Source organism: Salvelinus sp. IW2-2015, linkage group LG20 (genome assembly GCF_002910315.2).
Source record: "Salvelinus sp. IW2-2015 linkage group LG20, ASM291031v2, whole genome shotgun sequence".
Classification (NCBI taxonomy): domain Eukaryota; kingdom Metazoa; phylum Chordata; class Actinopteri; order Salmoniformes; family Salmonidae; genus Salvelinus; species Salvelinus sp. IW2-2015.
This window is the reverse complement of record NC_036860.1, coordinates 3,557,135-3,582,448: the sequence shown is the minus strand read 5'-3', so window position 1 is coordinate 3,582,448 and position 25,314 is coordinate 3,557,135. Positions and strand designations below refer to the sequence as shown.

Sequence of the window (25,314 nt, the reverse complement as noted above, 5' to 3'; positions counted from 1 at the left end):
CCTATTTTGTTCTTTAATGAGCCGGAGGAGAGGGATTTACTCTAAACACCTGAACAGGCACTCATCCCCATCATTTGCAGAAGGAGATGGAGGTATTGCGGAAGGAGATCAGGGTGCCTTGTGAGGATCCGGCAATGAGTGGCTAATCTGCCTTTGCAATCGATACTATTGGCCAATGTACAATAGCTGACTAATAAAGTGGACGAACTAAAAGTATGCATATCCTACCAACGGGACATTAAAAACTGTAATATCCTATGTTTCACCAAGTTGTGGCTGAACGATGACATGAATTGTCACACGTGAGTTTGGGTGGGCATTCTATGTCTGGTGTTCTATGTTGTCCTTGTTTTGTATTTCTGTGTGTTTGGCCTGGTATGGTTCTCAATCAGAGGCAGCTGTCTATTGTTGTCTCTGATTGAGAATCATACTTAGGTAGCCTGTTCCCACCTGTGTTTGTGGGTGGTTGTTTCCTGTTTAGTGTTTGTTTCACCTTTCAGGACTGTTCGTTTGTCGTGTTTGTTGTTTTGTTAAGTGTTGCGTATTGTATTAAATAATATGAACACTTACCACGCTGCACCTTGGTCCTCTTCTCCTTCTCCCGACGACGTTCGTTACAGAACCACCCACCAACAAAGGACCAAGCAGCGTGGGAACATGGACTCCTGGACATGGGAGGAAATTTTGGACGGCAAAGGACCCTGGGCACAGCCGGGAGAGTATCGCCGTCCGAAAAAGGAGCTGGAGGCAGCTAAAGCGGAGCGGCGACACTACGAGGAATTGGCGCGAGGTAACGGGCACGAGAGGCAGCCCCAGAATTTTTTTTTMGGGGGGGGGGCACGGGGAGATTGGCGGACTCAGGTAGGAGACCTGAGCCAACTCCCCGTGCTTACCGTGGCGAGAGAGTGACTGGGCCGTGTTATGCGGGGAAGCGCAAGGTGTCCCCAGTGCGCACGCATACCACCCTGACAGATCCACAGATGATGCAATCTCTATTGCACTCCACACTGCCCTTTCAGACCTGGACAAAGGGAACACCTACTTGACAATGCTGTTCATTGACTACAGCTCAGTTTTCAACACCATAGTGCCCTCAAAGCTCATCACTAAGCTAAGGAGCCTGGGACTAAACACCTCCCTCTGCAATTGGATCCTGGACTTCCTGATGGGCCGCCCCCAGGTGGTAAGGGCTAGGTAACAACACATCCGCCACGCTGATCCTCAACACGGGGGCCCCTCAGGGGTGTGTGCTCAGTCCCCTCCTGTACTCCCTGTTCACTCATGACTGCACGGCCAGGCACGACTCCAACACCATCATTAAGTTTTCTGATGACACAGCGGTGGAAGGCCTGATCACTGACAACGACGGGACAGCCTATAGGGAGGAGGTCAGAGACCTGGCCATGTGATGCCAAGACAATAACCTCTCCCTCAACGTGATCAAGACAAAGGAGATGATGACTACAGGAAAAGGAAGACGGAGCACTCCCCATTCTCATCGACGGGGCTATAGTGGATCAGGTTGAGAGCTTCAAGTTCCTTGGCGTCCACATCACCGACAAACTAACGTGGTCCAAGCACACCAATACAGTCGTGAAGAGGGCACYACAAAACCTATTTCCCCTCAGGGGACTGAAAAGATTTGGCATGGGTTCTCAGATCCTCAAAAGGTTCTACAGCTGCACCATCAAGATCATCCTGACGTGTTGCATCACAGCCTGGTATGGCAACTGCTCGACCTCCGACCGCAAGTCACTACAGAGGGTAGTACGTACGGCCCAGTACATCACTGGGGCCAAGCTTCCTGCCATCCAGGACCTCTATACCAGGTGGTGTCAGAGGAATGCCCTAAAAATTGTCAAAGACTCCAGCCACCCTATTATAGACTGTTCTCTCTGCTCCCACATGGCAAGCGGTACCGGAGTACCAAGTCTAGGTCCAAGAGGCTTCTAAACAGCTTCTACCCCTAAGCCATAAGACTCATGAACATCTAATCAAATGGCTACCCAGACTATTTGCATTGCCCCCCCCTCTTTTAAGCTGCTGCTACTCTCTGTTATCTATGCGTAGTTACTTTAATAACTCTACCTACATGTACATATTACCTCAATTACCTCGACTAACCGGTGCCCCCGCACATTGACTCTGTACCGGTACCCCATGTATATAGCCTCGCTATTGTTATTTTACTGCTGCTCTTTAATTATTTGTTACTTTTATTTCTTATTTTTGTAGGTATTTTTCTTAACTGCATTGTTGGTTAAGGGCTTCTAAGTAAGCATTTCACTGTAAGGTCTACACCTGTTGTATTCGGGCACATGTGACCAACATTTTTTGATTTGACAAATGTTAATGTCCAGGTCAAGAAAGCTTGCCAGCAGCCAGAGTACCTGCGGTTACAGCAAGTGTAATTAGCTCCAATTAGTGTAATTTGCTCAATATTAGAAGTTTTGCCCTTATTTTCTGCTAGTCTGTTATATTTGTATTTATTATGGATCCCCATTAGCTGCTGCCAAAGCATCAGCTACTCTTCCTCGGGTCCGGCCAGGACCAGAAGTCCCCACAAGAATTGTAAACAAACAAAAATCTGACCAACTGGGGACATTTTTGATGGTCCCCAGTTGGTCAAATGCTATTTCTATGGGGGTTAGGGTTAGAATTAGTGTTAGGTTAGAATTACGTTAAGGGTTAGGAGCTAGGTTTAGCTTTAGGGTTAGGTTTAGGGTTAAGGTTAGGTTTTTGGGTTAAGGTTAGGGTAAGAGTACGGGTTAGGTTTAGGGTCAAGGTTAGGGTAGGAGTTAGGGTTAGGAGTTAGGGAAAATAGGATTTTGAATGGGACTGAATTGTGTGTACCCACAAGGTTAACTGTACAAGACTGTGTGACACACCCACACTCTGAGTGTACAAAACATTAGGGACACCTGCTCTTTCCATGGCATAGACTGACCAGGTGAATCCAGGTGAAAGCTTATTGATGTCAACTGTTAAATCTACTTCAATCAGTGTAGATGAAGGGGAGAAGACAGGTTAAAGAAGGATTTTTAAGCCTTGAGACAATTGAGACATGGATTGTGTATGTGTGCCATTCAGCAGGTAAATGGGCAAGATAACATATTTAAGTGCTGCTGAGTTTTTCACACTCAACAGTGTTCTGTGTGTATCAAGAATGGTTCACCACCCAAAGGACATCCAGTCAACTTGACACAACTGTGGGAAACATTGGAATCTACATGGTCCAGCATCCCTGTAGAACTCTTTCTACACCTTGTAGAGTCCATGGTCAGACAAATTGAGGCTGTTCTGAGAGCAACTCAATATTAGGAAGGTGTTCCTAATATAACCGGACCTCCGGTTGAATACCCATGTTCTAAAATCTAACAACCTTGCCAGCAAGCATGCTAGCTAAGATAGTTAGACAAGCTAGCTACTGTAACTTGATTGATAGCTGGAAATGGTTTCCTGGTAGCTAGTTATGAGGTTTGGAAATTGGGAAGCTATCTGGGCTAGCTAAAGCCAACCTCCTAATATTGCTAAGTGGCTAGTAGCCTAGTATTACAGAGAGAAAAAAGCCAAATGTGACAAATCTTAATGGGGCACGTGCCCTGTGCCCCCTATGGGCATGACGCCTATGCACAAATGCACACATACGCTGCACACATGCACATGCACACAACCATGACCAGGCTGAGGAACTTTGTTCTGGGCTCCCAAACTGAGCCATATGAATGGAAAACAAACACTTTGTAACACTTCACACTGAAACACAGAGCCCTGTGTTACTCAACAAACAGTAGCAGGTTTTTTAATACTCCCGTAATGTTTTCTACACCAGATCAGTAATCCATTCATAAATTGCCGGTTCACAGGCATATTACACACATTTTTGGAGGATTGCCAAGGCCCCACCGAAACTAGGTCTGGCGTGTGCCCTGATCTCAGTGACAAACTTCATATCTGGTTGATTGCCAGTTGTTGTTGTATTTGGATGCATAATAAACCATTCTACATTACTGGTTATCCCTGACATTTTAATGTGTATCATAAACTATTATGATGACCATAAAGTATATGTTTGAATGAGATTGTCAGAGTCCTGTTTATGACTTTGACTACTTTTATAGTGCTGCTTGGCTGCTTTTGTTTTTGTCAGTTGCAAATGATCACACTTTAGACTAGGACGTGATAGTGACCGTTTTAATATTGTCTCGGAAATGTCTACTAATGTACTAATTGTATCTATTAGTGCTCTTCAAGATAACTTTTGAAAGTTTTCAACATCCCTGTCACGTTCTGACCTTAGTTCCTTTTTTATGTCTTTATTTTAGTTGTTCAGGGCGTGAGTTGGGGTGGGCATTCTATGTTGTTTTTCTATGTTTTGTTCTGTTGTTATATTTCTATGTGTTTGGCCTAGTATGGTTCTCAATCAGAGGCAGGTGTCAGTCCCCAATCAGAGGCAGGTGTCAGTCCCCAGTGCGCACGCATAGCCCGGTGCGCTACATCACAGCTCCTCGAATCGGCTAGGCTAGAGTGGGCATCGAGCCAGGAGGGATGATGCCGGCTCAGCGCATCTGGTCTCCAGTGCGTCTCCTTGGCCCGGGTATACTGCACCAGCCCTACGCACGGTGTCTCCAGTTCGCCAGCACAGCCCAGTGCGGGCTGTTCCAACTCCCCGCACTTGCCGGGCTACAGGGGGGATCCAGCCAGGACGAGTGGTGCTAGCTCTGCGCTCGAGACCGCCAGTGCGCCTCCACGGTCCAGTGCATCCGGTGCCTCGGCCAAGGACAATGCCTCCTGCATGTCTCCCCAGCCTGGTGAGTCCTGTGCCTTCTCCCAGAGCCAGGCCTTCTGTGTGTCTCTCCAATCCAGTGATAAACCATGGCAAGAAGCCTCCAGTGATAATCCATGGCACAAAGCCTCCAGTGATAATCCATGGCAAAAAGCCTCCAGTTATAATCCATGGCAAGAAGCCTCCAGTGATAATCCATGGCACGAAGCCTCCAGTGATGATCCATGCACGAAAGCCTCCAGTGATTTAATCCATGGCACGAAGCCTCCAGTGATGAATCCATGGCACGAAGCCTCCAGTGATGATCCATGGCACGAAGCCTCCAGTGATGATTGACACCATCGATCACCACATCTTTTTGGAGAGACTGGAAACCCAAATTGGTCTACACGGACAAGTTCTGGCCTGGTTTAGATCTTACCTGTCGGAAAGATATCAGTTTTCTCTGTGAATGGTTTGTCCTCTGACAAATCAACTGTACATTTCGGTGTTCCTCAAGGTTCCGTTTTAGGACCACTATTGTTTTCACTATATATTTTACCTCTTGGGGATGTTTATTCGAAAACAAATGTTAACTTTCACTACTATGCGGATGACACACAGCTGTACATTTCAATGAAACATGTGAAGCCTCAAAATTGCCCTCGCTAGAAGTCTGTGTTTCAGACATAAGGAAGTGGATGGCTGCAAACTTTCTACTTTTAAACTCGGACAAAACAGAGATGCTTTTTCTAGGTCCCAAGAAACAAAGAGATCTTCTGTTAAATCTGACAATTAATCTTGATGGTTGTAAAGTCGTCTCAAATAAAACTGTGAAGGACCTCGGCGTTACTCTTGACCCTGATCTCTCTTTTGACGAACATATCAAGACTGTTTCAAGGACAGCTTTTTTCCATCTACGTAACATTGCAAAAATCAGAAATTTTCTGTCAAAAATGATGCAGAAAAATTAATCCATGAATTTGTTACTTCTAGGTTAGACTACTGCAATGCTCTACTTTCCGGCTACCCGGATAAAGCACTAAATAAACTTCAGTTAGTGCTAAATACGGCTGCTAGAATCCTGACTAGAACCAAGAAATTTGATCATATTACTCCAGTGCTAGCCTCCCTACACTGGCTTCCTGTTAAGGCAAGGGCTGATTTCAAGGTTTTACTGTTAACCTATAAACGTTACATGGGCTTGCTCCTACCTATCTTTCCGAGTTGGTCCGCCGAACATACCGACACGTACGATACGGTCACGAGACGCAGGCCTCCTAATTGTCCCTAGAATTTCTAAGCAAACAGCGGGAGGCAGGGCTTTCTCCTATAGATCTCCATTTTTATGGAATAGTCTGCCTACCCATGTGAGAGACGCAGACTCGGTCTCAACCTTTAAGTCTTTACTGAAGACTTATCTCTTCAGTAGGTCATATGATTGAGTGTAATCTGGCCCAGGAGTGTGAAGGTGAACGGAAAGGCTCTGGAGCAACGAACCGCCCTTGCTGTCTCTGCCTGGCCGGTTCCCCTCTCTCCACTGGGATTCTCTGCCCTAACCCTATTACAGGGGCTGAGTCACTGGCTTACTGGTGCTCTTTCATGCCGTCCCTAGGAGGGGTGCGTCACTTGAGTGGGTTGAGTTACTGACGTGATCTTCCTGTCTGGGTTGGCGCCCCCCTTGGTTTGCTGTGTGGAGATCTTTGTGGGCTATACTCGGCCTTGTCTCAGGATTGTAAGTTGGTGGTGAAGATATCCCTCTAGTGGTGTGGGGGCGTGCTTTGGCAGAGTGGATGGGTTATATCCTTCCTGTTTGCCCTGTCCGGGGTATCATCGGATGGGGCCACAGTGTCTCCTGACCCCTCCTGTCTCAGCCTCCAGTATTTATGCTGCATAGTTTATGTGTCGGGGGCTAGGGTCAGTTGGTTATACCTGGAGTACTTCTCCTATCTTATCCAGTGTCCTGTGTGAATTTAAGTATGCTCTTCTAATCTCTCGTTCTCTCTTTCTTTCTCTCTCTCGGAGAACCTGAGTCCTAGGACCATACGTCACGGCAAACCGGCATGATGACTCCTTGCTGTCCCCAGTCCACCTGGCCTTGCTGCTGTTCCAGTTTCAACTGTTCTGCCTGCTGTTATGGAACCCCTACCTGTTCAACTCTTAATGATCGGCTATGAAAAGCCAACTGACATTTATTCCTGATTATTATTTGACCATGCTTGTCATTTATGAACATTTGAAAATCTTGGCTCTCTCTAATTCTCTCCTTTCTCTCCTCTTTCTCTCCTCGGAGGACCTGAGCCCTAGGACCATACGTCAGGACTACCGGGCATGATGACTCCTTGCTGTCCCCAGTCCACCTGGCCTTGCTGCTATTCCAGTTTCAACTGTTCTGCCTGCGGTTATGGAACCGCCACCTGTCCCAGACCTGCTATTTTCAACTCTTAATGATCGGCTATGAAAAGCCAACTGAAAATTATTCATTTATTATTTACCATGCTTGTCACTTATGAACATTTTGAACATCTTGACATAGTTCTGTTATAATCTCCACCCAGCACAGCCAGAAGAGGACTGGCCACCCTCATAGCCTGGTTCCTTCTAGGTTTCTTCCTAGTTTTGGCCTTTCTAGGGAGTTTTTCCTAGCCACCGTGCTTCTACACCTGCATTGCTTGCTGTTTGGGTTTTAGGCTGGGTGTCTGTACAGCACTTCGAGATATTAGCTGATGTACGAAGGGCTACATAAAATAAACTTGATTTGATTTGATGATGATCCATGGCACGAAGCTCCAGTGATGATCCATGGCACGAAGCCTCCAGTGATGATCCATGGACGAAAGCCTCCTGTGAGGATCCATGGCACGAAGCCTCCTGTGAGGATCTATGGCACGAAGCCTCCGGTGAGGATCCATGGCACGAAGCCTCCAGTGAGGATCCATGGCACGAAACCTCCGGTGAGGATCCATGGCATGAGGCCTCCAACGAAGGACGTCAGTCCGGAGCCTCCAGCAACGCCTTCTAGTCCGGAGCCTCCAGCGATGCCTCTAGTCCGGAGCCTCCAGCGTCGCCCCTTCAGTCCGGAGCCTCCAACGACCGCCCCTCTAGTCGGAAGCCTCCAGCGACGCCCTCTAGTCCGGAGCCTCCAGCGTCGCCCTCTAGTCCGGAGCCTCCAGCGTCGCCCTCTAGTCCGGAGCCTCCAGCGTCGCCCTCTAGTCCGGAGCCTCCAGAGTCTCCCTCCTGTCCGGAGCAGCCAGAGTCTCCCTCCTGTCCGGAGCAGCCAGAGTCTCCCTCCTTTCCGGAGCAGCCAGAATCTCCCGTCAGTCAGGAGCTGCCTGAGCCACCCGTCAGTCAGGAGCTGCCCGTCACTCCGGCGCTGCCGGAGCCGCCTTACACTCCGGCGCTGCCGGAGCCGCCCTTCACTCCGGCGTTGCCGGAGCCGCCCTTCACTCCCGCCTGTTCGGCGCTGCCGGAGTCTCCCGTCTATTCGGGGCCCGGTGAAAGGGTCCCCAGTCCGAGGTCGGCGGCGAGGGTCGCCGCTCCAAAGGCGCCACATAAGTGGGCCAAGACTATGGTGGAGTGGGGTCCACGTCCTTCACCAGAGCCGCCACCGCGGTGAAATGCCCACCCAGACCCTCCTCTATAGGTTCAGGTTTTGCGGCTGGAGTCCGCACCTTTGGGGGGGGGGGTACTGTCACGTTCTGACCTTAGTTCCTTTTTTATGTCTTTATTTTAGTTGGTCAGGGCGTGAGTTGGGGTGGGCATTCTATGTTGTTTTTCTATATCTTGTTCTGTTGTTATATTTCTATGTGTTTGGCCTAGTATCGTTCTCAATCAGAGGCAGGTGTCAGTCGTTGTCTCTGATTGGGAGCCATATTTAGGTAGCCTGTTTTCTATTGTGTTTTGTGGGTGGTTGTTTCCTGTTTCAGTGTTTGCACCATACGGGACTGTTTCGGTTGTTTGTTCGTGTTTTGTTATTTTTGTTCTGTGTTCATTTTGATTTATTAAAAATCTATTATGGACACTTACCACGCTGCACATTGGTCCGATATTTCATACTCCTCCTCAGATGAAGAGGATGAAAGCCATTACAATCACATTTGTTTTTGTTGTGCATTACAAGTTGCGTCATATTGACAATGCTGTACTAGTTTATGTAGCCAAGTGTTACAGAGCTAGATATCATTTTAATCAGTGATTTCATCACATTGAAAGTGTCTGTTTGCAGTGATAAGCACATCTCCTCTGTAGGGGAATTCCTTCCCAGTATAAAATGAGGCCATGGAGGAGAGAAGCCCTGTCATCAGGCCCACAATCTCTCCATTGTCCCCCTGCTGTGGGTAACCCAAACAGCAGAGATCACCTGGCTGAGAGGGAAGGTTTTTTGGGTGGGGCACCACCACCTGTTAGGTGACGCATGGCCTCTGAGCTCATGAAGCTCTCCTCTGGTCCAACAGGAAGGAAACTCAGGGGGAAGAAACACAGCCAATTCTTTATTACTCAGACTTATGCTCTGCTCCATTACTGTCCCTCCTTTCCCCATTGCTCTCTCTCTTTCTCTCTCTCTCTCACATATCCCCTGATTCCCCATGTAGGCCTCAGTCTTCCACATGTTCCCCTCTCTCTGTTATATATTCTGACCTACTTTCTAATAAGAGCTACATTATATGGTTACATAAGAGCAAGACTGTCTCTGCAGTTGATACCCTGATTCAGTCCAGCTCTGCTGTGTGTTCTGTCTCACAGAGTGGGTGCTGGCACTAGAAGACTCCCAGCACCATGGTGCCTAAGGCTACAGATTTGGGAGCACGTAAGTCCTTAGTGAGAAATGATGAAAGTGTGAGCTCTTATTCCTTTGTAAAATCTCCAGCCCTCACCTGCCTACCATTCAATTCCAGGACTCTGGCAGTCGACTAAAGTGAAATTAAATAAATGAACACCCCAACATTTCATTGAAATACTTTTGCCCTCAGAACAGCCTCAATTCGTGGGGCATGGACTCTACAAGGTGTCGAAAGCGTTCCACAGGGATGCTGGCCCATGTTGACCCCAATGCTTTCACCTGGATTCACCTGGTCAGCCTACGTCTTGGAAAGAACAGATCTTAATGCTTTGTATACTCAGTGTATAAACCACATCGTTTATCTTACTTACATTACGACACTCCTCTTTATATCACGTCAATAGACACACCTATGTAATGAAGCGTGTGATTGGAGGTTGGGTTGTGACTGGAGAGGAGTTCGTCTGAACGCAGGGAGGGAGGGGTTAGAAGTAGACCTTGAGATGGGCCACTCCCCACGTCTATTCACTGAGCCGCTCTGGACCAGTTTGAGGGCTGTTATGTTGCGTAACCATTATGTAACAGAGTTTAATGGGACACACAGCCCCTCATTCCCTCCCCCCTGCCTTCCACCTACTCACGTTTTTTGCACAGTTAAATGTATGTCTATTGCTAGGAATGTTTTGAGTCTTTCCATTCAATTCCAATGCTCTTTTGATTTGATGCATAGAGGCAAACAATACCAGGATATTAAAGCATGAGCCATGTAACCTTTTTGAGTACTGTTTTCAAAACAGAGATTTCTATACTCATATGTTTATTTAATAGTTATGTTGATTCCATCACTGTCAGCAATGTGTATGATAACAGCCATGCTAGAGTTTTTTTCAAATAATGAACCGCAAGGAATTGCCCCTTTAGGTCATACTTTGTGGAAAAATGTGGTCCTGTCAACAGCGGAGAGGCTTGACTATGCATGCCATTTTTGTGCTGTGTGTGTGCATGGTAGGACCTGATGTCAGTGGGTGGTTTTGAATCCGGGTTGTAGTTGTCACTTACCACAGCTGAGCAGGGGTTAAGTAGTGGTTTGGACTAAAATTCAATACCTGTATTTTCCTCACATAAAAAATGTATATATTTAACCATTAAATACATGTCTTTCATCAAACAAGTAGGTCCATATGTACTGTAAGTATCATAGTCTTTCACAACCACAGTGTGTGGTTCAGGGGTTGTGTGCTGTAGAAGCTGGGGGAATTCCACTCTATAACATTAATATCTGACTTTGATTTGCCCCTGCTGTGAAACCCAGAGGTGTCTGCAACCTGCCCCAGAAATGTGTGAAAAGGTTCCAGCGTGTCACACTGGACGTGAGACAGGCCTGTGTAATCCTGCGGCCCCCTCCCACGCTGGCTGCTCCACTGACCCTCTTCCCCAGGCTGGGAGGGACAGCCAGGTAACTGGAGAGCCTTGTTTGTGCTCTGTTTTCCAGGAGGTCTATTCTGCAGGAATCATTTTGTGACATGCACATCCAGTCCTCCAGCCCCCACCTCTCTCTCCTCCCTCCCTCCTTTCCTCTCCTTTCCCCATGCCTTCCTCCTTCTCTTGTTCCACTCTCTCACGTTGACCTACTTTTCTCCTAACCTGTTTATGGACGCGACCCCGTGCTCCAATCAAATCAGGAAAAGGGGAAACACAGCAGAATCCAGTAGACGAGTGCTGCAGTTGTCAAGGAATGTCACGTTGACACTATTGCAGGGTGACATCAGTCGCACCACCCAGACCAAGCATGGGCTGAACGAAAGGCAAAAATATTTTGTGTGCGTTTGTGAAGGGCATTGAGGTGTCAGCCCTCAAAGAGCTGCTTCGTTTGCAGGCTTAGTCCAGGTCACTCCCTCCCTTTGTCTTTGTGTTGTTATGAACATAACCTCGTTGTTGTGTGTTTTGGGAGGGTGGCAGAGAAGATAGGATGAGGAAAAGACGCTGCCCCACTGGGCTCTGCCTTGATTTACAGCCCCATGTATTCTTCTCATGACAGGTCTGCTGTGACACTGAACATGGGCCTGGAGAGTTGGCAGCAGGGACAGACTATTTCTGCACTTACTTTGTAGGTCAAAGCGCCATGGACATGCCTGTTCAGTGAGAGCCTATGAGATTAGGCTGTGAGGTATGTTAGGACTGGGCTTAGAGAAGGAGAGGACGCTTGTCCAGTTTTCCCTCTGGGTAAAGTGGTTTGTGTCAGGTTGAATGAGGKCTTTATAAAGTGGACTGGGGCATAAGAGAGGTCCTCTGTTCCGTTGGGGGGGGGTCATAATCTGTAGGTGTATGTGTGTGCGCATACATCTGAGGGCGTTTGTGTGTTTAGTGTGGTCGTACGGGTACATCTCTGCCCTGCGTGCGTAGGTCTGCGGGCTTATAGAGAGTTAGCGACAGGAAGTAGGCCACTGTTACATCAGGGAGGTTGGACAGGCGGTCTGTCTAGAAAATGTGTGTCAGTGTGTCACTCCAAAGCTCCTCTCATTTCAAATGAATCCTGTGTGTCAGGAAAGTAAGGAGCCCAGGGAGTGACTGTGACCAAGCTATTTGTGACGACTGGAAACAGGGTGTCCCCACACCTGCTAAAAGAGATGAGGACTCAAGAGTCTCTGTTAAACATGCCTGTGGTTACAAACACCTAGGTTAGGCCATCATTTGTGTCTTGCCTTYATTTAGATTGTGTCTGTCTAATCATTGTACCTRGCGGCTCTGCTTTGTGGRTGTGTRKAATTAGTAGGCAGMGATTRAAATGACCATAGAAGAATGTTGGTTGTCAGCAGCTGCTCTGGTATAAATTATAGTTTGTTTATTACGCTAGCTAGCATATGGTTATTATTATTCTTTGCAGTGTTATAACTAACCTATGAACCAGTTTGTATTCAGTATCAAGTGATAACTACAGGGAGGTTTTGGTCTTTATCTGTCTGGCATATGCACAGCTGATTTTCAAACAGACCCATCATGAACTGTGTGTAACCCACATAGACAAGAGTAAAGAAAYGAGAAATCTGACAATATTTTTACGATATGTTGAGAAATTCAACATCCTTTTTATTGTTTACAATCTTGAAATGCATCCATCTTCCATGATGAATATTACTGTCTTTACATACACAGCCATGTCAAAAAGAAGGGGTGGTGGCGACCTAGACACCACCTACTGCTAAACACCACACTAGTCTCGTCTGCATCTTTTTTGTCCTTTTTTAATCTTTTTCATAAAACCATCAGCAAAAACACAAACATCACTGATTTAAAACACATTGAAAAAAGGGTGGATGGGGGTATGGCGCAAATACATCATTACGGTCAATAGGAGAAAGACACACGACACAAGATAATAACAGAACAACACTTATCAGAAAATAATAATCAGAAAATAAAACAATGACATTAACATTACAGTGTTGTCTGAGAGAGGGAAAGCTTTACATTTACACACAAGTGGCAAAAAAGCTAAACATGGTACATATACTTTATAAACTGTGTGGTACGGTGCAGGCTTCTCATTGTCACCCAATACGAGGAGAATAAAGGCCGGGGGTGGATGCCCCATGTATTACACTACAGAGGCACATTAGAAAAAGGGGAAATCCCTATTTCATTAACAAAGTAGAGATTGTCCTTAGTTTTTACAAAACTTAATTGCAATAGCTCTGAATATTCTTAAACAGGTTTTTCTAATGTCATGGGCTATTTGTGTAATATAGTAAATTAGCCTCTGTTTCAGAGATCCAATTACCTAGTATCTGGGTTTAACTCTGTGTCTCTAGGGCAGTGGATCGACGTCAAGTCAGAAGCCTGAGGTTCTGAGCTCAGTGCATTGTGTAGTGTGTTGATTTGCAGAGGAGACTAGGTGGCCTCACTCAGAGTTCAAATATCATACAGATATCATTTAGATTATATTACTATATTTAAAATAACTCTCTCCCCTATATGTCCCCACTTTACGGTTTTAACTTGAGCTTTTATACCTTAAAGTTTATACACATTCATATTTTAGTCTATGTTCCTATTGGCTTTTCTGCAGATGTGGGCATAGGGATAAATACATTGGGCTAAGAGTTGGGAACAGTGGAAGTCTAGACTGTTGATGATGCTCAACTTTAGGCCAGCAGCCTAGTTCTGTCTCAGATTGACTTTGATTGAATGCTGTCTAAGATCTTWAASAMSTACTGRAATAACAGGTAAGCTGCATTTCAAAAGCTATTGGCCATGTTTCTGTAAACAGAGTTAAAGTGATTACATTAAAGGCTTTTTAACTTAAGWGGAGTTTGCAACAGTAGACACAATGTGACTGTACAGTAATTCTGACAAAAACAGGATGATAACGTCCAAGTCCTTTCTTGCCTCAACAGTTTGTCGCATTGTTGTGACATTTGTTTGTTTTCTTCAAAAATATATATTTATAAATTATTGGTAWATTTACAGTAATATACAAACCAAGTGCTTGAACAAGAAAGATAATGGATGGGCTGTGTGAGATCATGGAGATGGGAAGGGAAATATGGATTGGTAGAGGTAGGGAAGAGGGATGGAACTTCTCATTGTGTTGCATGTTTGATCAAGGGAATGTTCCCAGAATGTTGCTGCTATGTTTGTCTAACGCCAGATGTGCACCATAGGAGGGGCACTGAAAGCTGACAYTATAGTTCCAATAATGGTCAACTTATATTCTCATTTGAAATGACCAACTGTGGTTTGACGAAAAATGATATGAAAGCGTTTCATCCCTCCTCTCATTTATAAACAGAAGCCCTTCTGTAATTATGGAGAAGATGCAAGAACTGAAAAGTGTATATACAATATATACACATAGAATACTGTTCCCCCAGAAGTCCTGCCCTGTTTTGGGCTTCAGTCCAGCTTTTTAGTCCCAGGACATGAAGGTGAGGGAGGTATAGATGGGGTAAAGGGATGATAGTGGATTGAGGAGGGGAAAGAGAAAGAGCGTATTTTGACCTAAGGCAGCATCAGAGACACCTCACAATGTAAGGAACCTCAACCATTTTCTGTTGCCCTCAAGTGTTCTATAGGCACTTAGTCTCGTRTGTTGTTACGGCGTCCGCTTGACGACTCCTTTTTCCCACTCTCCTTCCTAGACTCAGCTGAGGACGGCTGCTTATAGAACCCTGTGGGGGGCTGGCTCTCACTCTCCCTCTCTTTGCCGCTCTGCTGTTGCGTGAGGGCCAGGTAAGGGTGCTGGGGCAGGGGCAGGATAGAGGAAGGAGGAGMGGTGGTGGGAGAGTCCTGCTGGGAGCTCATGGCTCTGTTTTTGAGACGCAGTTTGTGAGGCAGGGCAGTGCCCTTAACCTCTGCCTGGGTGTCCCCGCTTTGGCATTGGGAGGAGCCCTGCGGGGAGGGCAGAGGGGACCCTGGCTGGTGTGAGACAGACAAGTGCTGGAGGTAACTCCCGGCGTCAGAGAAGGAGGAGGACGGGGACTCGTCGTCCGTGGAGGCKTCCTTGTCAGAGCTGCGGGGGTCATTGTCACTAGAGGAGGTGTCTTTGCCTGAGGTTGAGTGTTCTTGGTAGTACCCCTCACTCCTGGCCCCGCCCTCATAGGTCAGTWTGGGGGGCTCCTCGTRCTGGGRGCTAAGATAGCAGTGACTAGCCTGGTTGTGGTACAGGTGGGACGTGACWGCRTCCTGTTTTTGGAGGATGTCTGGAGCGAGGCCCGRCTGGYTRTTTTGCTCCTGTTGCAGAGCTCTGTACACCTGCKTCTCTCCTGCCTCGCTGTGGCAGTCTGAGTAGTGGTACGGAGGGGAGTCTAGTGTCTTCCTCTCCATCTGCTTGGTCACCTCTGCCAGTCTCTCTGAGCTCTCCATGTGGCTCTCTCGAGCCTGGGCCAGATGGCCGGCCTGAGAACTCTGCTGTTGGGCTGTCTGTTGATCTATGTCCTGCTGCKTTTGGCTCTCCCCAGGGTAGGAGGCACTACTGGAGCGGTAGAGGATGACACTCCTCTGTTGGGTGGGTGGAGGGACCTGACTGGTCTGGCTTGTGATGCTCTCCTGGTGGTGGTAGGAGTGGTGCTGTTGGCTGTGGTAGACCGACTCCATCTCCTCCTGGTGATGTGTGGAGGACAGGCTATGGTGGACGTTGAACATGCTGCTTCCAATGTCCATCTCCAGGCTGCTTTCCTCCTGCTTGATCCCGTAGACCGCAGGCTCTGGGCTGTCCCGGGAGGACCCATCTGACATGTCTGAAAGGGACCCATGGGGGGAGTACGTCACCAGTTGACTATGGCCCCCCCCGCTGCCTGACTGCTCAGTCTCCGAGGAGTCAGAGTTCATCATCACCTGGGAGCTGCTGGAGTAGCCGCTGGAGTAGTAATTGGATGTGGAGGATCTCCCATTGCCTCCATTGRTGCCTCCACTAGTGAGCTGCTGGCTCTTCTCCATGTAGGAGGCAGTGGTGATAAGGCCAAAGCGCAGCTTCAGCTGCAGCAGCTCCGTCTTCAGMCGGCAGTTCTCGTCATTCAGCACCATGACGCGGTTTTCCAACACCATGTCYTTCAGTCGTCGCTTCTCCCTGGAGCGTTTGGCCGCCTCGTTGTTCTTACGGCGCTTCTCCCAYTAGAATGCATCCTTCTTTTCATCAGAGATGAACTCACGCTTGCGTCTGCAACTCATGCTGGGCTTGACGAGACGCCCCTGGCGAGAGGGGGTTCCTTGAGGTGATGGGAGAGACTCTTCGTAGTTAGAGTATGTCTCTAYGSTGTCRAGGTTATTTTCTGAGCTTGCTGATTGGAGTTGTGAATTCAGGCATTCCATTGTTGCTCAGTGGAGGACAGTTTGGAATATTGCTACAACCACTGGAAAGGAAACMCAAGGAATGGGGTGATAAGYAACAGTGGGATTCAGCTATTTCTCACTGAARGAATGAGCTTATAGTTCAAGTGTCTAAACTGGCCAAGAAGATCAAGAAACGGTGGAACTCTGCGTTAATTCCCCTCATTTATCCAATGTATGTTCAGCCTTTCTCTAGGCAAGTCTCTTCAGCTTTCTCACAGAAAAGTGGGTCAAAGCTGCCTTGTAGAGAAAAAAAAGAGTTCCTGGAGTGGAGAATGTGACAATCTTCACTGAGCAATTCTAACCTTCTTGTCTTTGTTTTGTTTTTCAATATTTTTGCGAGAGCGCTGTGCTGAGCAGACAGAGAAGTGCTCTACMGCTCCAGGCGTGTTGCAGGATGTAGGTCACTCAGTCTATCTCGGCTTGTCAGTCTCTTTGGAAGAGCGCTACCTCTCTCCTTCTCCAGTAAGTTGCAAGATGAAAGGCTGAGGAGACAAAGAAAGAAAAGGCAAAASTCTTAATCCTCGTGGACTGCTGTCGACCACTACGCATTCAGATTGAAGCAATAATATCTTCTTTATGTCATTGTTAATGAAATCCATTTTAGTTTTTGGCATGCCTGGTGATCAAAGAATTTTGAGGYATAATTAATAATACGCTCCTTCTCACATCCTCCTGCTTTCATCTATGTTRTGCATGTCTGGCTTTGACTGAATTGTTACCCCTGGCAACCAGTGAATATTCACTAGACCCTAGTAACCACTGTCTGACCTCATGGCCCTTCTATTGAGCTTCTCTGTCGGTGGTACATGACCCCTTAAGGTGTCAGCATGCTTCAGTTGGGCTGGCGCCTTGCCGAACCGAACGAGTGTGCTTGCACACTCCCTTAAAATACCTTCGCTTGGAAATCTAGGGAAAAAAGCGGCAATAGTACTTTGTCCATATTGAGATACCGTAGCCAATATACACTTCCTCAAAATAGTCAGAATTAATCTATGATAAATCAAGAAATCTGTCATTAATTTTGACGTTTTTGCAGAGGAGATCTTAGTCGCGCAATTTTACATCTCTGGGGTGTTTGGTGCAATATTTCTCAATGAGAAAATGTGCATGAAAATGATTCTGTACCCTTACACAATGTATGCACAAACTCTTCCGAACTGTTTCGTCTGGGAAGCATGTGGACGCGTTTAGCCCTGCATGTTGACGTTGACTTGCATGGTGTAATAAACATGAGGCCAATATAGTAGTTTCTGAGTTACTATCTTTTTCTGAGTAAGACATTACACATTTTCTATTTGTGACATTATTCCTCCGCCTTTGTAATCATAACTGCYTGTCTGGCAACCAAGTCGAGAGCACATGATTACCATGTAAACTCAGAAACCGTAACACTACCCGAAATTACGTCATTCCATGTGTAATGGAATGGAATGATTGGACATTGAATTTGTTAGCTTTAAACAGCCATTATTGACTTATTTCATGGCTGTTCTAAATAGTCTTTCAGACAGATTTATTTTAAGAGCCAGAACAGTGAATCACACAGGTGCAGTGGGTGTAGGGTTCCCCTCATTCCATTTTATAATTCTAGGTCAGGAACAAAGATTCCAAAACAACCATATTAAGAAACAGCCCACTACGTTTACATAGAAATTTCATGACTTGGAGAATTTACTGTAAGTGTAATAACTGTAAAAATGCACATTCTATTTGGACAACCAGTTCCTGGCGGTGGATGAAGACAAAGGTTCCCCGCCAAGGAAAAGAGGTGGAGAGGGTACGGGATTTTAAGGTAAAGGCGGATAAGGATGTTGGGTGTTAATTAATGAATGTAGGTCAAGTCTTAGGAAGGGGCTGGAGAATGTGCCACGCTCTCTTGAATTATGACACCAGGGTGGTCAGCCTCATAACTATGAAGAGTCTGGGAACCTGCTCAGCAGGGACTCTCCTGGTAATGAGGCAAACAGAGATATATGTGTCATTAGCCAAACCTCTTAAGTATGATTTTCATGAATAAGCCAAATGGCTTTTCCAGTGTCTCTTTTCATGTTTCCAATTTGTCTCTGCCGGTTGTGTACCAGTTAGCCTATTTTATCTGTGTTGCTGACTAACTGGTTCAATATCAATTACATTCTATACAGGTGACTTGAGGCAAGCAAAGGAATTCAACAGGCATCTGAGGATGGATTCTTCCTGGAACATTTCTGAGGTAACTCATTCAGACTATGTTCCCTTGTTCCATGGTTACATTAAACTGGTCTTGTATGCTTTAAAATCAAATTACTTAAATCAAATTAGTTGCTGGCCAACAGGAGTTGTTTCATCCCTGCCTCACTGCCTCATCTATTCTCATTTTCTTACTGAACAACATGAGTTGAGACACACTGATTCGCTCTGCCTCCAATCTCATAATTTGTTTTTTCCATGGGTTATATTCTCCCAGGAGTCTGGGGCAAAATTATGTAACTGCCAATTGCTCTACACTTTTCAAATGTGGATTCAACACCAATTTCTCTTTCCAGGCACAATTCAGCAACAAAACGAGCCAAATCTAGATGGGATATTACACCCCTAGTTTTTAAATTCAAAATGCTTTGCTTCCCACAAAATGATGACAAGCCTTCTAGGTATGGGTCATTTGGGTCCCAGTAGAGAKTAAATAGGGATACAGGCTACGATTATGCCTGGAAAAACGGTTGAGACAGGGCCTGATAAAGTACTGCATTTAGCAGTGCATTAAGGTCCTCATTCCCAAAAGCCATGTGTGTGTGGCTCAGGGGCAGGAGGAAAAGAGTGGAAAGACCACAGAAACCCGGGACCACTCAGTAAARCCTGGCTGTGACTAGTGCCTACACGGCATGCTGGAATATAGGTCAGTGGAACCACGGGTGAGGCAGGGAGAGAGAAARAGAGAATTAGAGAGTACTCTATTTATAGAGGTGAAAGATGCARGGAGAGAGGGACAAAGAGATTGAGAGAAGGGAGACAAAAGAAAGGGGAAAATGAGCCCAGATGATCACACCTCGCAGGATGTAAACAAACGGGGTACTGTACCAGCGTTAACAACATATCACCCATGGAAACAAAAGTAAAAAAGGGGGCAACTAATCATGTCAACATCAATCCCTCAACAACACACTTCCACTGTGCTAACAGATTGACTTAAAAAAAAAAACTAAGCTGCTCATCTCCTCTGCGAGCGGCTGGAATTAGCTGGAGACATGAATGGAGCTGGAGTGTTTGCTGATTAATGCATCACAAGCTCTTAGTCTCCCACTACTGCTACAGGAATAGAGCATCATAATAAGTATGTATCCCACCGAAGCACAGCGTGCCACCCTTACCTGTTAATCAGAACGTCTAAGCATCAAACCTATCCACTTCAATAGTGTATCTTATAACTAACCGCAGGGTACTGAGATGGTGATTGCCAATGAAAGGTTCATGTGTTTTTATGACAAATGTAGTGTGACCTGCCAGAACAAATGTCAAATAGTAAGAAATTCTACTGCTTCCCRTTTCACCCATCTACTATGCTTACGAGGCTCTGTGTTTCAATGGAACACTCCTACGCTTGTGGTAGACCATAATGAATTCTATGTCCAATTTCATGWTAAAAGGTGAACAAAAAGCTGCATCTCATCAGAGTATGAATCTGTTACTGATAGCACTGTTTAACATMAGCACACATCCTTGTTGTACTTAATAAATATAAAGTCATTCTACCACAGGAAAGGGCTTGGCTACATTTGTGAAGTGATCAAAGAGAATCTAAATGTATGCCATTTACAATTATTGGGTCCAAACAACCACACAAAGCTATATTTGGTGGGGCTTGAGTGCAAAAGCTTGTTTTTGTTGAGCTCTTAAAGTAATGGGAGCAGGTGTAAAATAAGGAGGAGGCCCCCAGACCGGGGTGCCAATTTTCAATGAGACTGAGGAACTGAACTGCCCCCACTGGGGAAGAATGCAAATAGATGGCTTTTTCCAAAATTCCAAGTAGGTTTGGGCTGATATATGAGTAAATAGAATAGTGACATTTGACATTGACGATATATCGTGATGTGCTGTATCAATATGTTGAAAATGAAGTCTAAATTAATTAACTAAGCCTTATTTTTTCCCAGTCAACACTAAGATTATTTAATGAGAATGCGACTATACCATTGTAAATAAGTAAAACAATTGCACAGTCTAGAATGATTTAGTCAGTAACGGCGCAGAACGATAATATCGGATACCGCGATATTTGGAGTAGCACATCGTAGAAGGGGTCTCCCCAAATATCGTACATCCCTGATTCCAAGACTGGGTTTATCTTCCCAAGAAAAAGTACACATTCTTGTACATGCAGGCGGAGTTCCAAGCCAACTCCTTGTTCCATAAACACAGCCATATCAGCCTCCGTTAAACAGGGAAAAAAAGAGTGACCCAGTGCAGTCCATGTGTTTCCCAGTCACATGTGCTCCCTTGGCCTACTTCTCTGCCTCTCCCTCCCAGCCACAGCAGCACAATAACAAAGCACCTACTCTATCCTTCATTATCTTTCATTGTGCCAGGAAACCCTGAGAATGTCAGGCGGGTCAGGATAAACCCCACTCCACATTGTTTATCATCAACTACATTAGGAGTGAAACAAGACATTGTGCACGCTGCTCTAGTGAAACAAAGGTAATCTCATGATAATTATAACCATGTTATTACCATGTTTTTACCAATAGCCTACTAATACAATAAGGAATATACTAGCTGATCACTGCATTGCAATTACAAGCAATTTATGGAAAGGTTCATGAATCCTACAGAAAAGGGGTGTGGCACAGAAAGTGAGGATTGAAGAAAATGTATAAAGGCTAAATGAATATGTTTCTAATTGTGTATCACTACGATATGAAGGAAACCTAAATGTATAAAGGCTAAATGAATATGTTTCTAATTGTGTATCACTACGATATGAAGGAAACCTAAATGTTTATTAGGCGCGTTTATCTGCTGCCCATCAATGTTTCTGTTCTGCATGAATTGATTGGGTGTCTTTGTTAAGCCAGCTAGGATTTATTTTGGTAGGTTTTTAGTCTGGTATTATAGGGGGCCCTGCAGCACATCCCCTCCCCGTTATGACTAATGTGACCTACATTTGGAGCTGGCATAGCGTTCCACCTTATGCGCCAACCAATTAGCCCTCAGAAAAGCACAATAGAGGCTATGGGTTTCCACTGATTGCGTCATCTCCCCTACCCATATCTGTTATAATTACTTAAATAATTTATTATGCAACCCGCACCATTACTAGAGCCTTCAGTGCAATGTGTTACAAAAATTTAAAGCATAACCAAATGCTTTGCGTAATTTCCCATTGTGCACAGCACACCTGTACCACAGCACACCTGTACCATAGCGCACCTGTACCATAGCGCACCTGTACCACAGCGCACCTGTACCATAGCGCACCTGTACCATAGCGCACCTGTACCATAGGCTATATTCTAAACTATATGGTATTGATTAACTTTTCGTGAAAACATGAATAGCGTGTGTAGTATTAATTCTTATATGCATGTAGCCTAATAACTGCATAGGTTATACGTTGAGCAATAGTGTTGCTGATTCGGAATTGTAGACTATAATGCACGTTACATAGTTGCTGTAGAGCATTACATTGTCTAAAATTGTTTCCCAATATAACTAATAGCCTACACGGCAGGCACATATCCACGTCACATCACACGTTTTTTAGCCCTCTTCAACATACCACTACTCTTTGTGGTGTCTCTGAACATACCACTACTCTTTGTGGTGTCTCTGAACATACCACTACTCTTTGTGGTGGTCTCTGAACATACCCACTTACTCTTTGTGGTGGTCGTCTCTGAACATACCACTACTCTTGTGGTGTCTCTGAACATACCACTACTCTTTGTGGTGTCTCTGAACAGTACCACTACTCTTTGTGGTGTCTCTGAACATACACTACTTCTTTTGTGGTGTCTCTGAACATACCACACTCTTTGTGGTTGTCTCTGAACATACCACTACTCTTTGTGGTGTCTCTGAACATACCACTACTCTTTGTGGTGTCTCTGAACATACCACTACTCTTTGTGGTGTCTCTGAACATTCCACTACTCTTTGTGGTGTCTCTGAACATTCCACTACTCTTTGTGGTGTCTCTGATAAATGTACCTTTTGCATATTATAACAGATCCCCACGGAAGTCATTCAAGGCAAAAGCAAGTTTCTTGCACATAGCTTGTTGCCCTGTTGCATTCGCTACCCGTAGGCTAATCCAACAACTTGTCACGACTTTGAGATAGGCTCACATTTGACCCAGCAGCCTAAATAAGGACAAAAATAAACATGCCCAGTATATCCAGCTCACCTTACAGAAACAGCCAATACTTTAGATTATCATTCATATCCAAAACAATGTTTTCAGAGATGTAGGACAGCACAATATTCCAGTAGCCTTTACTCTAGATTCAGTTTGCCCCACTGAGCAGGGGAAGGGTTAACGGGTTGGCTAACCTTCCACAAATAACTACATGTGATGGAGAGAAGTGTGACCTCAGACCATCATTGCCTCAGACTAGACGTAACATAGTAAACGTAAATCCGGGACACTCAAATAAGTGCATGTTACGCTTGGTATGGTTACAAACACAGATGGTTACTTAAGGCAAAAACAAAAGTAGTGTGGATGGGTGGGGTATAAGGCGAACGTCTAGCAACCCAAAGGTTGCGTGTTTGAATCTCATTATGGACAACTTTAGCATTTTAGCTAATTAGCAACTACTTTCAATACTTGTCAACTACTTAGCATATTAGCTAACCTTTCCCCTAACCTTTAACCTAAAGTTAACCTTATCCACCACCTTAGGCATAACCCCTAGCTAGCTAATGTTAGCCACTTAGCTAATGTTAGCATTAGCCACCTAGCTAACAGCCACAACTAACTGCAATTCGTAACATATCATACGAATTGGAATCGTAGCTTATCATACGAAATGGATGATTGATCCACAAATGAATACATACCATACGAAACACAACATACTAATTGAAGTGTCCTGGATTTAGATTTACTATGTTTACGTCTAACCCTGAGTCCAGGTGTAGACRGACAGGGATTTTTTTCCAGTTGCCTCACATGGACTCATAGCCTTTCCGTTCCAAGTCTTAACAGTGTCCTTTTAACTCACAAGCATTTAAATTACAATGTTAATATTATATATATATATATATATATATATATATATATATATATATATATATATATATATATATAGAGAGAGAGAGAGAGAATTGTCTTTATATCATTTACAATTGGTAAATTAATTTATGTTGCTGAAATAAATGTCCATCATTTTGTTACGAAAGAATAGAGGAATTAATCCAAAGAATAATAATTTTAACGTATTTCAAGTTATTGTATCTTTCAATATTTTCAAAACTCTACTATGATGGGGGTAAACGAAGCTACTCCAAATAAGTGTGTTTTCTGTGGCCCCTGCCACCCAGCGTTCCTTGATCTGAAGGAATTCCATGCACCCCCTTCTCCTTATCATCCTCCTATACATTCTGCCACTAAATAGGGGGGAAACGCCTCGCCTTGACAGAACATAGATAGGGTTCAACGTCCGTCACCAACATTATAAACACTTCGCGTTGTGACAAAATGTTTGCAACAATGTATCAGTGAACTTGAAATTCATGCAAAACAAAAATGATGAAAAGTCTAATCGAAGTGCCACTAAGTAACACTGAAATTTGTATTATTAAACAATTGGATTGAATTGTTTTCAATAATAATAAGTCACATTATACACATAAATCGAAGGGACATTTAAAGGCAACCCATATCAAATAAATGCTTACCTTGTATGTGTAAATAAAAGCCCACAGTGCGAAGTCTAATATAACAGCCACGCTTCTGTTCAACAATTCCTATTTCTGACTACTATCGAATTCAAATGTGCGATCGTCCTTCAAGTACAGTGCGAGCTCTGTGATTAGTGCCTGTGTGTGAGCATGAATTCTGTGTCGCTTATTTTGAATCTGTTCTCTTATTACGTTAGGGACTTGCTACAATTTCCTCCTCGCTCTCTCAATGTCTCCAATTGTATGTTAGTAGGTCAGTAGTTGCATAACAGAAGTCTTTGGGTGCCTAGTCACGTTTTGTTTCTCGCTCGCGCGCTCCGTATCTGCCCCCTCCCCTTTCTTCTCCTTCGAAATCTGTTGCAGAGAGATGGGGAAGAGGAGAGAGGGGAGGGACTAAGCCAGACTTGCTGAGATGTAGGGTGAGATACCCCTAATTAGGTTAATAGAGTGAGAGAGAGACTTGGAAAAATGGAATGGTGGGGAGACATTTTTAGAAACAAGCCTTCAGCAGAAGATATATAAAGAAACAATTGTATCCAACAGCTGTTGTTTGGGGGAGAAATGTGTGCCCCTTTACTGAATGGATAGGCCTAATTACTCCAGACGGCTCAGTTTCGCCCTTTTAAATATAGCTTTATTTTTTCAGCTTTATTCTAATGAGCAAACCAAAATCTATTCACATTGTCCCTCATTAGCACATGAGTAGTTCTTTCTTCATATTCAGAAGATTGAATGCATAGCCTGATAGCCTAGGCTTTAGCTTAACGTGGAGCAGGTGACATGGGTTTGAATCCAGTCGGACACATTTATCAGGAGCTACAATGGTCAGTTACAATTGTGACATGGCCACATACAATTGAGACATGCATATCGCTGCAACCTGGATTCAGGGGTAGACATAATATAGTAAACGAAAATCCAGGACACTCAAATTAGCTATGTTATGTTTGGTATGGTATGTATTCATTTGTGGATCATCAAATTTATCWAATTTATTTATATAGCCCTTCTTACATCAGTCCATCGTCCATTTCGTATGATGTGTTCCGAATTACATTTCGTA

General features: G+C 44.9%; 1 long non-coding RNA gene and 1 pseudogene across 1 annotated transcript in view; both read right to left on the bottom strand.

Annotated features, from left to right (window-relative positions):
* Positions 1-25,314, bottom strand: part of LOC139029381 (uncharacterized) — a 235,317-nt gene that overhangs the window by 83,119 nt on the left and 126,884 nt on the right. The window lies entirely within an intron of this gene.
* Positions 14,129-24,522, bottom strand: LOC111980625 (uncharacterized; annotated as a pseudogene).